Source organism: Cervus elaphus, chromosome 20 (genome assembly GCF_910594005.1).
Source record: "Cervus elaphus chromosome 20, mCerEla1.1, whole genome shotgun sequence".
NCBI classification, from domain to species: domain Eukaryota; kingdom Metazoa; phylum Chordata; class Mammalia; order Artiodactyla; family Cervidae; genus Cervus; species Cervus elaphus.
In genome coordinates this window covers 59,468,878-59,483,830 of record NC_057834.1, presented here as the reverse complement: position 1 = coordinate 59,483,830, position 14,953 = coordinate 59,468,878, and the positions used below count along the sequence as shown (strand labels likewise).

The following is a 14,953-nucleotide window of genomic DNA, read 5'->3' as shown; positions in this document are numbered from 1 at the left end:
GAACTGGTATCGACACATATTTCTGTTGTCAAGGTTAACTTAGCATTGCTTTAAAATGTTACGCTCTGCCTTGATTAGGCTATTCATGTTCATGAGTAAATGAAAATCCACTCAATTTTCAATAACATTTGAAATTTGTACACTGCAGAGACCAAGCTCAATCAACACTTGTCCTTAAGGTATTGATATCAAATCAAAGTATTTTTGAACTACCACTTAATTATCCATCATTTATATAACTGAAGATGAGGTTAAGCATTTGGTAATTATTCTCTGGGGCAGGAATTACCTAATGCTGAGCCTTTAGTTGTAACAACCACAGGTATTCACACTCATTTATGTTAAAAAAAAAAAAAGTTATCAGTAAAAAATATCAGACAGTTGTACCAATGGTACCATCATCAATACAGTTGTCCCTGAGTTTGGGCCCAGTAATGGCCTAGAGGTTTTCCTGAAGAACTATGTTCCTGTGTGGACCCACTATGAAGGATCCAGGAATTCCTTTTACCAGGATCATCTACAGATGGCCTAGCAACAGAGAACATGTTGAGAATTTAATGAATGTTTAATTTAAATTTGTGATCCTTAGCCTAGTTTTATTTTGGAACCTAGTCATGTCTTCTTAGACTTGCAGCAACATTCATAGACATAGTATCAAATATCTGTTCCCCTAATTTCTCTCAAATACACAGGGTTTATTGTGTATTTTATATATTGTCACTGAAGAAACAAATTCAGATTGGTTGAATTATGACGGTGACCCAGCAGGACATTCTGACACATCAGATGTGAGATAGAATAGCAAGAGAATATTCTAAGATGACTGTAAGGTTTTTGGCTTAAGCAACTGGAAGATTGGATTTTTATTCTTTTTTTAGGAAAGTACTCAAATGGAGCCTAAATTCTACTCACAGCACTATCTAAGATGAGTGATTTCTATATCTCAGTATCAACTCTCCCTTCACTATATATAATATTGGTTTTATTTAATTGAATGCTAACATCTGGTAAATGGACAAATCTCCTCTAACCTAAAATTCAAAGATATGACAAGGAATACTTAGACTTATTGTGAATATAAACAGCTACTCAGTATTCAATACTGCACAATCTAAATATATAAAGCCATTAATGAGAAAAACTGAGTATAATAAGGCCTTATTGTTATGGAAAATGAGATCATTTGACATTTCAGGGGACTTCAGATTATTTATAGGCATCTAGTTTACCAAGATGTGAACTTTATTCTAAATGCTTACTCTTAAAGACAGAGCATCAGACTTCAAAAGAGCTTACAAATTAGTGAAGAGAGATAGTTGATACTGAGATACAGAAATCACTCATCTTAGTGCTGTGAGTAGAATTTAGGCTCCATTTAAGTACTTCCCTAAAAAAAAAAATCTCCAATCTTCCAGTTGCTTAAGCCAAAAACCTTACAGTCATCTTAGAATATTCTCTTGCTACTCTATCTCACATCTGATGTGTCAGAATGTCCCTCTGGGTCATCGTCATAATACTGGGTTGGCCAAAAAGTTCATTTAGGTTTTTCCATACGATATTATAGAAAAACCTGAATGAACATTTTAGCCAACCCAGTATATCACCTGTCTAGCTGCGTGTTGGTCCAGGCTGCCGAATTGCTGCATAAGCCTCCTGATTGGCCTTCCTGTTTCTACACTGTTGCTGCGCTCATGTGTTCAGTCTATTCTTGTCAATCCTACGGACTGTAGCCAGCCAGGCTCCCTAGAACAATCCTATTACAGCCAGACCATGTTTCCCCTCTGTTTAAATCCTTCCAATGGCTTCCCATTTCTTCCAGAGTAAAAGCTAAAGCCGTCCACAGCCGCACATAGGCTGATCTGCTCTCTGTCTCCATCTCTGCTGCTCTGTTCACATTGCACACCTCATGAGTGTGCCTGCCTTTGCACTGGCTCCTCTGTGCGTTTCCTTGAGTTTTTATTAAACAGTTACTTTCACAATGAGGCCTACCCCAATGCCCCATAAAAGAGCCACGGATACATACCAGTTGTGGCACGTGGTACAGAGAAAAACATGAGATTATTGTGGAGGGTGGGGTGGGAAGTGATATACAAGCAAAGAAGTAGTTAGAGGGCACATAGTCCCTCAATTCCCACTGTCCTACTGCTGAGGATGAGCATGGAAGCTCTGCCCATACCATGGTCAAAGTTCAGTAGCCTGCTCTTCAGATGGATTAGGGTATTTACGTGAGTTTATAATAGTAGAAACTCCCTTTTTACTATGGACCAGATATTTGTGACCCCCTCACCATCCCCCAGATTCATATGTTGAAACTTAATGCCTCATGTGATGGCGCTAGGAACTGAGGCTTTGCGGAGGTGCTTAGATCATGAGAATGAAGCCCACATGAATGTGATTAGTGCTCTCATCCAAGTGACCTTGTTAGAAAGGGGAGCTGGTGAAGCCAGCAGCTGATATTAGCCTGTTCTACTGTGAAGAAAATTCAAAACTGCTGAACGAGCTCTCTACTAAACAACCAAAAGGAAGAAAAACAAATCTCTAGTTTTGTTCATCACCTGACCACCTCAGTTAAAATCATAAACCACTCGCAGAACCCCTGAGTAGCATTATACTGTTAAATTAATTTTCCAGGACACTCACCAACTTCTAGTATCAGTTCAGTTCAGTCACTCAGTCCTGTCCGACTCTTTGCGACCCCATAGACTGCAGCACACCAGGCTTCCCTGTCCATCACCAACTCCTGGAGCTTGCTCAAACTCATGCCCATCAAGTTGGTGATGCCATCCAACCATCTCATCCTCTGTCATCCCCTTCTCCTCCTGCCTTCAACCTTTCCCAGCATCAGGGTCCTTTCCAATGAGTCAATTCTTCGCATCAGGTGGCCAAAGTATTGGAACTTCAGCTTCAACATCAGCCCTTCCAATGAATATTCAGGACTGATTTCTTTTTAGGATTGACTGGTTTGATCTCCTTGCAGTCCAAGGGACTCTCAAAAGTCTTCTCCAACACCACAGTTCAAAAGCATCAATTCTGCAGTGCTCAGCTTTCTTTATAGTCCAACTCTCACATCCATACATGCTGCTGCTGCTGCTAAATCACTTCAGTCGTGTCTGATTCTGTGCGACCCCATAGACAGCAGCCCACCAGGCTCCCCCATCCCTGGGATTCTCCAGGCAAGAATACTAGAGTGGGTTGCCATTTCCCTCTCCAATGCATGAAAGTGAAAAGTGAAAGTGAAGTCGCTCAGTCGTGTCCGACTCCTAGTTGACCCCATGGACTGCAGCCTACCAGGCTCCTCCATCCATGGGGTTTTCCAGGTAAGAGAACTGGAGTGGGTTGCCATTGCCTTCTCCGCATCCATACACGAGTACTGGAAAAACCATAGCTTTGACTAGACAGACACTTTGTCGGCAAGTGATGTCTCTGCTTTTTAATGTGCTATCTAGGTTCATCACAGCTTTTCTTCCAAGAAGCAAGCATCTTTTAATTTCATGGCTGCAGTCTCCATCTGCAGTGATTTTGGAGCCCATGAAAATCAAGTCTATAACTATTTCCATTGTTTCCCCATCTATTTGCCAGAAGTGATGAGACTGTATGCCATGATCTTTGTTTTTTGAAAGTTGAGTTTTAAGCCAGCTTTTTCTCTCTCCTTTTTCATTTTCATCAAGAGGCTCTTTAGTTCCTCTCTGCTTTCTGCCATAAGCATAGTGTCATGTGCATACCTAAGGTTATTGATATTTCTCCTGGCAGTCCTGATTCCAGCTTGCAGTTCATCCAGCACAGCATGATGTACTCTGCATATAAGTTAGATAAGCAGGGTGACAATATACAGCCTTGACATACTCCTTTCCCAATTTGGAACCAGTCTGTTGTTCCATGTGCTGTTCTAACTGTTGCTTCTTGACCTGCATACAGATTTCTCAAGAGGCAGGTCAGGTGGTCTGGTATTCCCATCTTTTTCACAATTTTCCATAGTTTATGGTGATCCACACAGTCAAAGGCTTTGGTGTAGTCAATAAAGCAGAAGGAGATGTTTTTCTGGAATTCTCTGGCTTTTTCTATGATCCAGTGGATGTTGGCAATTTGATCTCTGGTTCCTCTGCCTTTTCTAAATCCAGCTTGAACATCTGGAAGTTCTTGGTTCATGCACTGTTGAAGCTTATATTGGAGAATGTGGGGCATTACTTTGCTAGCGTGTGAGATGAGTGCAATTGTGCAGTAGTTTGAGCATTCTTTGCCATTGCCTTTCTTTGGAACTGGAATGAAAACTGACCTTTTCCAGTCCTGTGGCCACTGCTGAGTTTTCCAAATTTGCTGGCATATTGAGTGCAGCACTTTCACAGCATCATCATTTAGGATTTGAAATAGCTCACCTGGAATTCCATCACCTCCACTAGCTTTGTTCATAGTGATGCTTCCTAAGGCCCACTTGACTTTGCATTCCAGGATGTCTGGCCCTAGGGCAGTGATCACACCATCATGCTTATCTGGGTCATGAAGATCTTTTTTGTATAGTTCTTTTGTGTATTCTTGCCATCTCTTCTTAATATCTTCTGCTTCTGTTAGGTCCCTACCATTTCTGTCCTTTATTGTGCTCATCTTTGCATGAAATGTTCCCTTAGTATCTCTAATTTTCTTGAAGAGATCTCTAGTCTTTCCCATTCTATTGTTTTCCTCTATTTCTTTGCACTGATCACTTAGGAAGGCTTTCTTATCTCTCCTTGCTCTTTTTTGAAACTCTGCATTGAGATAGGTATATCTTTCCTGTTCTCCTTTGCCTTTTGCTTCTCTTCTTTTCACAGCTATTTCTAAGGCCTCTTCAGACAGCCATTTTGCCTTTTTGGTCTTTCTTCTAGGACACTATATAATTTATTTTTATCTATTATCCACTGTCCCCACTACCATGTGAGTTCCAGAAAGGCACAGACTTGTCTTTTTTTTTTTTTCCCCCACTGCTGTGTATCCCCAGTAATTTGAACAATGCTTATCCTGCAGTAGGCCCTCAATAAATATCTATTTTTTTAAACTTATTTTTAATTGGAGGATAATTGCTTAAAACAGTGTGCTGGTTTCTGCCATGCAACAACATGAATCAGCCGTAAGTATACAGATGTCCCCTCTCTCGCAAGTCTTCCGCCCACCCCACCCCCACGTCCCACCCCTCTAGTGTTAACACCACCCCTGGTGTCACAGAGCACCAGGCTGAGTCCCTTTGCTCTACAGCAGCTTTATACCAGCTATCTATTTTACATGTGATAGTGTATATATGTCAGGGCTATTCTCTCAAATTTGTCCCACCCTCTTCTTCCCATGCTACGTCCACAAGTCTGTCCTCTATGTCTGTGTCTATTCCTGTCCTGCAAATTGGTTCATCAGTACTGTTTTTCTAGATTCCATATATATGTGTTAAGATCTGTCGAATGAATGAATGTGGGGACCTGTGGGGATTATTGGTGAGACTGTAATGACTAAAGAAGAGATGAGGAAAGAAGTTCTTGGAGAACTTCCCTATAAGGAAGAACGATGAAGAAAAAGAGGGAAAATTAACTGGGGAAGATGGAGCTTTGGATAGAAAGACAGAGCTCTGAATAGGAAAAGATTTGAATGAGCAAGTTAGCCAATCCTGAGATGCTTGTGCTCAACTCTTAAAAATTTGAGTGTGTTCATAGCAGGGTGGCCAGGATGGTGACAGATTTGGCAACCACATATATGACAAGGGATTGATAAATCTGAGTAGTTTATTGAAAAAGAAATACAGCAAGGAAGGGAACAAAACACATCATATGAAAGGTTTCCATGGTAGAGTGTGTATATAGTATATTTAACTTTGAGTAGCTTTGAAGAGGCAGGTTTCCCAGGTGGCACTAGTGGTAAAGAATACATGTGCTAATGCAGGAGACACAAGTTCGATCTCTGGGTCAGGAAGGAGGGCTCTGGAGGAGGGCATGACAACCCACTCCAGTATTCTTGCCTGGAGAATTCCATGGACAGAGGAGCCTGGAGGGCTAAAGTCCATAGGGTTTCAAGAGTCAAAGAGATAACTAATTATGGTAAATAGCTATAATAAATCAAGTTTCTGAAACAAAATAAGCATTTAAAAATTTTTTTTCAAAACTAATTAGGTGCTTTGTGTAGTTGTGGACATAAAGTCACCGGAGTATAAGTGAAACCTGAAGATGACCTCTCAGAAATGTCACAAAAGATATTTGCTTTAAAAAGCCTCTACCAGGGATGAGGTGAAGTCTGAGAAGCCTCAATCCTGGAATCCCCCTGCATTCCTATCTGTTGTTCAGCTGTTAAGCTAGCATGTAACACCCAAGGGGTATGTGTGGTAGAGTGTCTGGTGCAAGTGGATTCTTAAAATACTGATTTCTTAAAGCTGTGAATAAAACGAAACCTTGACCAAGTTTGTATTCAACTTCTCATGCTATTAGGAAAGGTGAGAGTTGCAGAGTTAATACCCGGTCCCTTATGCGGACCTGGAATTCAGCAGGGAAAGAAAGCTGGACACTGGTGGTATATATGAGGCAAAAAAGAGCTCTCGGCATTGTTCCTCAAAGCTAGGAGCCTAGTCCAAATTTTAGCGAGGGGGAAAAAAAAAAGAATTCTTCTCAGTTTACGTTTGCTTTAGAGGAGAGAGAGACTAGAAAAACCAAAGCCTTGGGTCAGGCTGCCACATGAGGATACCACAGTCAGTTAGGGAGCATTACACATACTGAGAGCAGTTTTAACTTTAGAAAATAAGGTTTATAGCAAGAACAGTATACAAAATGAGACATGTTAAAACATATAGACTGCTTTTTGAGCTGTGAAACATGAAAAAAGATAGCATTGAGTGAGGTTACTTGTATCTGTAGAATTTCAGTCTGTAAGCTATAGATTTCTGAAGTGACCCTGGGTCCTGGCTACTAACTGTTAAAGCTATCAGGTTCAGGATAAAAATGCCTTACAGTAGCTAGTAAAGCTCCTGATATAAGTCAATAAAAAAGGGAAGCCCAGCATGACCTAATAATGAAGATGTGCTGCTGTAGTTGATCAGTTGCCCCAAGAACAGTAAATTCTGTGGATGTGATAGACATCCTAAGGAAAAGAATATAAAAAATGTCAGCAATATGTTAGAACCACCTTAGCCCAGGAAAAAAGTGTGTATTTTGCACTTCCCATGTGCAATATAAAAAATGTCAGCAATATGTTAGAACCACCTTAGCCCAGGAAAAAAGTGTGTATTTTGCACTTCCCATTGTTCTAAGTACATCACATGTTTAACTCTCTTAAAACACATAATGCAAACATTACATATGTTGAGACACTATGAGACAGAGTTGCAGGATGAGATAAACTAGGGAAATTTGTCACTTTGCTATATCATATAAGCAGCACTTCTGGTACATTTATTTAACCAATGAAACCTTCCCTGGATGCTTCTCATGGGGCTGGCAGTTCATGAAACACTAGGTTGGAGACATTAATATATGTGAAAGGTGTTTGAATAACATAGTATTGTTAAAAATTAAATTATTAAATATCAGAATTACTAAGTTCTTATTCTGTATCAAGAATATTTTATAATATTTCAGACAATCACTCATGTAGGTTATTGGGGAAACTTTCATTGGCTAGAAGTACCCTTTCTCAGGAAGACCATGCATTTCATTGTAGGAAAGTTACAAGCCATTGAATACACTTTGCTGTGTTAAAGTAATGTTTCCCTTCTAATTCCCTATTGATTGACTACCTGTCTACCCTAACAATGCACAGTCTTATGATAACTCCAACAAAAAAAGAAAAGGATGGAAAAATTTGGAGAAAGATTTAAAATTAGTACTGTGAGATTATAGTGAGTTGAAGGGCGCCTCACCCCCACCCATCCCTCATCCCTCCACTGCCCTCAATCCCTGCAAAAGTTATGTCCACCTAAAACCCGTGAATGTGATCTTATTCGGAAAATAGTTTTTGCAGATATAAGTTAAGGATCTCAAGATGAAATCATCCTGTGTTAGGATGAGCTGTAAATGAAATAAGTTTTTATATAAAAGAAGAGAAAGGGAGATGACACACAGAGGAAAAAGTGATGTGAAGACAAGGCAGAGATTGGGAGTGATGTCTATAAGCCAAGGGACACCAAGGACTGCCAGCAGCCATCCAGAAACTAGAAGGGAGGCATGCAGTGAATTGTCCCTCAGAGACTCCAGCAGGAACCAACCCTGCCAACATTTTGATTTCAGACTTGTGGCCTCCAAAACAATAAGAGTAAATTTCTGTTGATATTAATCCCCTCAATTTATGATAATTTTTATGGCAGTTCAGGAAGCTATTTTATGAGATTAAAACAAATATTTAAATTACCAGCATAAAATTAGATTAAATCAAAGTCACATCCCAAATGACCAGGGAAAAAGAAGATGAAAGACTGAGGATAAAATTAGGAGATCAGAATATGAGTGGATAAATATGGGTATGTTGAACTACAAGGGCAAGAAGTTAAAAACTCAGTGAATGTTTGACGAGTTTGTATAAAGGAGATAAATATTATCCACTATTAACACTGTGACAGAACTAATAAATAGGCTAAGATATTATCAGGATATTTAAAGAATTTTAGGAATAAGAAAGTTATGTTACAGTGAGTTAAATAAATATGAATGATATAAATTCTCCAAGTTTCTAAAACACTGGCTAAGATGAAGTTTAAGTACCTTCTCAGATGGCCAATAGAATCACAGAGGTACCTGCGTGAAAGGAAAGCAACTGCACTAGGAAGAAACAGGCTTGGCTCTGGCTTTTACTTTTTCCTGCAAGGTCACTTGGACAGTCCCAGAGACCCAGGAAGCCTTTGTCAATTTTTGAAGAATTGCTATAAGATTTGTCATAGCTTCAAAACGATCAAGCTGTTCTATATTTGTTTTCAAACCCACTCATCTTTCCCTGTTTTTTCAAATAACATAGTGCTTTAATACCTGGTATGTTTCCCAAAGACCTTACGCTGTTACTTCACTCATTTAGCCCTTCCTAAACAGGTGTTTTATGAGAGGTGCTGTGCAAAGTACACTTTGAGAATAAGAAGCAAAGGAGCCTGGTTTCCAAGGCTTTGGGGAGCAATACACTTGAAGAAATTGCTAAACCTATATAAAAACAATACTATTAATATATATTCTTTGGAAACTGTGAAATGAAGTATGAATGATTCATAAAACTCTTATCTTCAACCCCAACCACTCTTCTTAGTATCAGCTGCCTACTGAACCACTGAGTATGCACAGATACTAAAAATCTGTGCAAAACTGAATATATTACCTTCTCCTTTGTATGTGTTATATCCCGTTTGTTTCTTGATCAGGCCATTGTTTCACCATTTGGGTCATCTAAGGCAGATACTTGTGTATCACACATGTACTATTTCTACCCCAATTCCTTTATCCAGTCAATTCAATCTCCAGATTATATCTAAATCAGCCCATCGTCTTGCTCTACTGTCTTTATTCAACTTGTGTCCAAACCTCCATCATCTCTCCCCTGGACATCTGCGGAATTTTCCTCACTCCTTTCTTGTGTCCATGCCTCTCTCCAAGCCATTCTCACAGAGTAGGCAGTGATATTTAAAAACAATGTAAATCAGTTCATATCATTTTCTGCTTATAATGCTCCATTACATTTCTATTGTACATATTAGAATCCACTCACTATGTTTTAAACATTTGGCCCCCTTCTAATTCTTTAAATGTGTCAAGTTATTTCCTGTTAATGTCCTTCACACAAACTGCTTCTTCACTCTGGTGTTTCCCTACCCTTCACTAAGCCACACCCTGCCAGTTGTCTGTAGATCTTGTAAATTTCATCTAGATGCCACTTCTTCAAAATGTCCTTCCCTGACCTTCCAGGTTAAACAGGTCTTCTTGCCCTACCCTTTCACCTGTGCACAAGACTTAGGAGAATTTGGTGGCTCAGATGAAGGATCTGCCTGCAATGCAGGGAGACTGGGGTTTGATCCCTTGGTAGGAAAGATCCCTTGGAGAAGAGAATGGCAACCCACTCCAGTGTTCCTGCCTGCAGAATTTCATGGGCAGAGGAGCCTGGCAGGCTAGTTAATGGTGTCTCAGAGAGTAAGACACAACTGAGCCACTAACACACACACACATGAAGTTATTTGTTTTACGTTTGTTCAGTGGCACTAATGGTAAGGAACCCATTTGCCAATGCAGGAGACTTAAAGAGACACAGGTTCAATCCCTGGGTCAGGAAGATCCCCTGGAGGGAGGGCATGGCAACCCACTCCAGTATTCTTGCCTGGAGAATCCCAAGGACACAGGAGCCAGGCGGGGCTATAGTCCATGGTGTTGCACAGAGTCAGACATGACTGAAGCGACTTAGCAGCAGCACTGTCCATCTTATTCACTGTTATATTTAGCATCCAGAACAGAACTTGGCACATAGTGTTGAACAAATATTTGTTGACTAAAAGAACAAATGAATGAATAAGTAAATACAATATGGTCACAGGTAAAGAAGAGATGGTTTCAAGTACAATGTACTCAGTACTCTACACATCCTAAAATCAGTGCACCAAACTCCCCCTGCTCCTGGAGCAGGCGGAAGAGGAGAATGCTGACATTTTCCTCCAATTCTGTTAGTTCTCTTCAGCTAAAGGCACCATCTCTAAATTTTATTACTTCTGAAATAACTCAGACGTAAAAATGGCAAGAATAGTACAAAGAATTCTAATATTTTTTTCACTCAAACTCCTCAGATGTTAATCTTTTACATTTGTTTTATCAAGCTCTTTAGTTTTCCTGAACTATTTTATAATATGTTCCAGACGTAATGCCTTTTATCTCTAAATATTTCACTGTTGTTGTTTAATTGCTAAGTCCTGTCTGACTCTTTTAGCAAGGCTCCTCTGTCCATGGGATTTCCCAGGCAAGAATACTGGAGTTGGATGCCATTTCCTTCTCCAGGGGATCTTCCGAACTCAGGGACTGAATCCACGTCTCTTCAGTCTCCTGCATTGGCAGGCGAATTCTTTACCTGCTGAGTCACTGGGGAAGACCATTTCAGCATGTCCTTCCTAAAATCAAAGGGATTTTCTTCTCTTACACATGAACAGTACACTTATCAAAAACAAAAAATTACTAATCTAGAAACATTCAAAATGTGTTAATTGTCCCATATGTGTCCTTTATAGTAAAAAAGAAAAAAAAGGAAAATAATTCCAGGTACAAGATTCAACCTGTTGTGTCTAGCTGTCATGTTTCGTTAGTCTCTTTCAATCTAAAACAATTCTGCACTCTTTCTCTGTCTTTCATGACACCAATATTTTTGAAGAGTAGAGGCCAATTATTTTGTAGAATGTCATTGAATTTGGGTTTGTCTGATATTTCCTCATGATTAGATTCCAACCGTGGACCCTGGGGGGCAGGAATACCACCAAAGTGGTGTTGCAGCCTTCTCAGAGCATCACATTAGGAGGTACATGATATCAAGTTGTCCCATCATTGGTGATGCTAATTTTGATCACTTTTATGGTTTTTCTACTGTCCCTTTTGTAATTAACAAGTTCTTGTGATGAGAAATTTTGAGATCATGTAAATATAGTGGTAACCAACAATTTTTTTTAAACATTAACCAACTCTGTGGCCCAACTAATTTTCCATTTACTTTGAGAAAATACCTAAGGTCTATTAATAAGTTACAAAATAGCTAGTTGTGCAACTTTCCCAAGTATAATGGTCCATTACCATTCTACCTTACCTCCTTTTCTCACGTGTACAAAGAAAGAAACAGGAGCTGCTTTTGAAAGAACATAATAAAATATCTAATCTCATTCCTTATTCATCAGACAAGAAAGCTGGGGCCCAGACAGGCTAAGTGAGTTGCCTAAGGTCAGACAGCTTACTCAGTAGCAGCCCTGAAAATAATTAAGTGCTCACTGTAGAGCGGGAAAGGCAAAAGTCAACTCGGTGCCCTTCAAATATACAAGCCCTAAGGCTACACCTGCAGCAGTCTAAGGCAGTTTTTCTGTGACCATTTTTGGAAAGTAATGAGATTCTTACAGAGATCCACAGGATAGGGCAGAACATCTTCCACGGGGCCACGGCAGTCTCTAGGGAAGCACAAGAGCTCACTGCTGTGCCTGCGTTCTCTCTGTTCTCCTCCTTCCTCTCTCCATCTCTAGCGGAAACTCAAGTCATTGCAAAGGCAAAAACAGTCTCACAATCCTCGGACAGAGCATTGCCTACAATGGGCTCCTCACCTAGAAATGCTATATGCTTCTTGTTCAATACTCTGGATATCTGTTTAATTCTAAGTAGTATCTTTATGTATGTTTATTTTGAAATTACATGAGATAGGCCTGTCATAATCTTACCATATTTTACACATTTGAGAATAGTTTTTAATTTGCCTAAGAACATTCTAACCTAGGGGCTCTAAGATAAAGAACCTGGCTGCCAATGTAGGAGAAATAAGAGACATGAGTTTGATCCCTGGGTTGGGAAGATCCCCTAGAGGAGGGCATGGCAACCCACTCCAGTATTCTTGCCTGAAAAATCCCATGGACAGAGGAGCCTGGAGGGCTATAGTCCATAGGGTTGCAAAGAGTCAGGTATGACTGAAGCAACTTAGCACACACGCATGCATTCTAACCTAGACTAATACACAAGCAAGCAGCCTCTTCTACAATGCCCTGGGTCTTTCTTTTCCAAGCTGACTATGTATTTAAGAGAAAAATAATAATAAATAGCAGGCATCGGTAGCTGGAACTCCAGTCTTACCCAGAACACAGATGGTTCTTGTCTTTGGCTTGTCTGCTCTGCTTTCTCCATTACTCAGAAGGAATGGAGACACCATGCCCTGTCCAAGCCAATGTCCCTCAGTATTTACTGCTTCTTCATAAAAATTATTCTGAGATGATATTTAGCAGTGCACCCAAAGCTATGAACCAGAGGTAATGACTCTAAAGACATCCTACACAAACCTTCTATACAGAGTATGTAGAGTTTCCTCTTTACCACTTCTTGAGAGGCACATGCATAAAAACAGAAGCAATGCTTTAATTAAGAGTCAACCTTGAATCAGGACTTGGCATCAAATGAGCAAGGGATATTTTAAAAAATCATAAAACAAAGATGTAAGTTGCTATGAGTTAAAACTAGTAATTCAACTATTAGAAATACAGAAAATGTTTGCTGCATTAGAAGAGGAGGGGCTAGTACTAGTAGGACCAGCAGCAGCCATGGTAGAAATGGTAAATCGGTAGCAGCTCAGCTGACTTCCGCTGTGTGCTTACCATGTTATCGGCACTCTGCTCAGCGCTTTATGCACAGCACCTTATTTAATCCTCAGAATGATCTTAGTGTTCTCATTCCATACAAAGTTAGCATCAAGCAAATAAAACACTGGGATAATATAAATCTAAGATTATACTCCTGCTCTATGGTAACAACTGAATAATCCTGGAGTGTAAGATCTTGGAGACCGTCAAGAAATTATTGCTGATTGATGCACCAGCTCACATCCTCACCTCTTTCTGGTCACTTTGGGAGTGAGATCTTTGCTGCTCATCCTATATAGAAACAGAGTCCTAACCAGACTTGTCAGAGCCTCCTCATTAAAGTATAAGCTCCATAAAGTCAGGGACTTTGTATTCTCAACTACTATTCCCCATACCTAGAACACTGCCTTGTCTGTGTTAGGTAATTATTATATGTTGAAGGAATGAATAACTGAATAATAGGTGAACAAAGGCTGGCTATAACAAAGATTAAATTTTAAATGAATGATTTTCTTTTACTTCTCAATTATAAAAGGGTTCTTATATCATGACGTGCCAGAGTCTTAAAAAGATGGGGCTTACAATGTTTGAATTCATGACTCTCAAAATCTTCCTGTGGCTGGCATGGATGTTCAAAATCATGCAGTTGGGTATGCTTTAAAAGAAAAGAAGAGTCTGTATCTCCATCCCTAGTGACTGAACAAGTTTGAGCATTACATATTTGGTTAAACACTAAACAAAAATTTAAACTAGGCAACTTCATTTGCTGTTGAACAATATTCTCTGAGCATCTACACGTGTGAAGCACAGGAAGTGCCAGTCCTTTCTCTGACTGCCAGCCCCTCTCACCTGGACGTTCTAAAACTAAGTGAGCAACTCAAACAGGATTTGTAGTGTTGCTCACCTCCTTGGCAACTTTTATCATCTTCTGCTACTGGGAAGGCACACTAAAAGAACTGAAAATTATACTTTCCATGTAGGGGAAATGTAACAACCTTGGTAAATTTGTAAGGGATTTTGTAGAAAGTTTGTTTGTTTTTTGAGGGAAAGTTCCACTTTTGAATTAGCAAAAATTATGGCCTATATGAGTGTTTAAGATAATTGGGTAACAGAGGGCTAAAAGCATAGAAACATAAAGTTTAATGTGTTTCCAGTTTCAACAAAAAGTGTGCTCTGACTACTCTCATTGGACAAGCCTGGTCATTTATCACTGATTGCTATGAAGAGAACAGCTATTAAGTTATTCAAATTAAAAAACCTGTCAGCTGATGTGACAAATTACTTGTATATTTACTTTATGGAGGTGCTATGAAATTTTACTGGTGGTGTTAGTGCCCTGAGCATTATTTGTTTCCCTTTCAGTTTCTGCTTTTAGGGGAAAAAAGGTAAAATTATATTACCTGACGCAAATTCTTTTTCACTCTAGATATTCTCCTTTTGATTAGGCTAAACATTCTGAGGGCAATAAAATTGTGTTCCTTTTTCTCTAAAACATTTTATTAATAATTTTTAAATGCTATTAAAATAAGGGAATGAAATCAGTTTATTCACAGCATTTTTTCATCACAGTGTTCTCTTTATACACTATATCTACTAACAGGAAGATTATATGACATTAAATGATGATGAGAAAAGTTTTTGACTTGAACTCACATTCAAATTATAATAGGGGACATATGTATAATT

General features: G+C 39.4%; 1 protein-coding gene across 1 annotated transcript in view; it reads right to left on the bottom strand.

Moving 5' to 3' along the window:
* The window catches only part of VAV3 (vav guanine nucleotide exchange factor 3), a 412,159-nt gene that overhangs the window by 8,539 nt on the left and 388,667 nt on the right, over nucleotides 1-14,953 (bottom strand). The window lies entirely within an intron of this gene.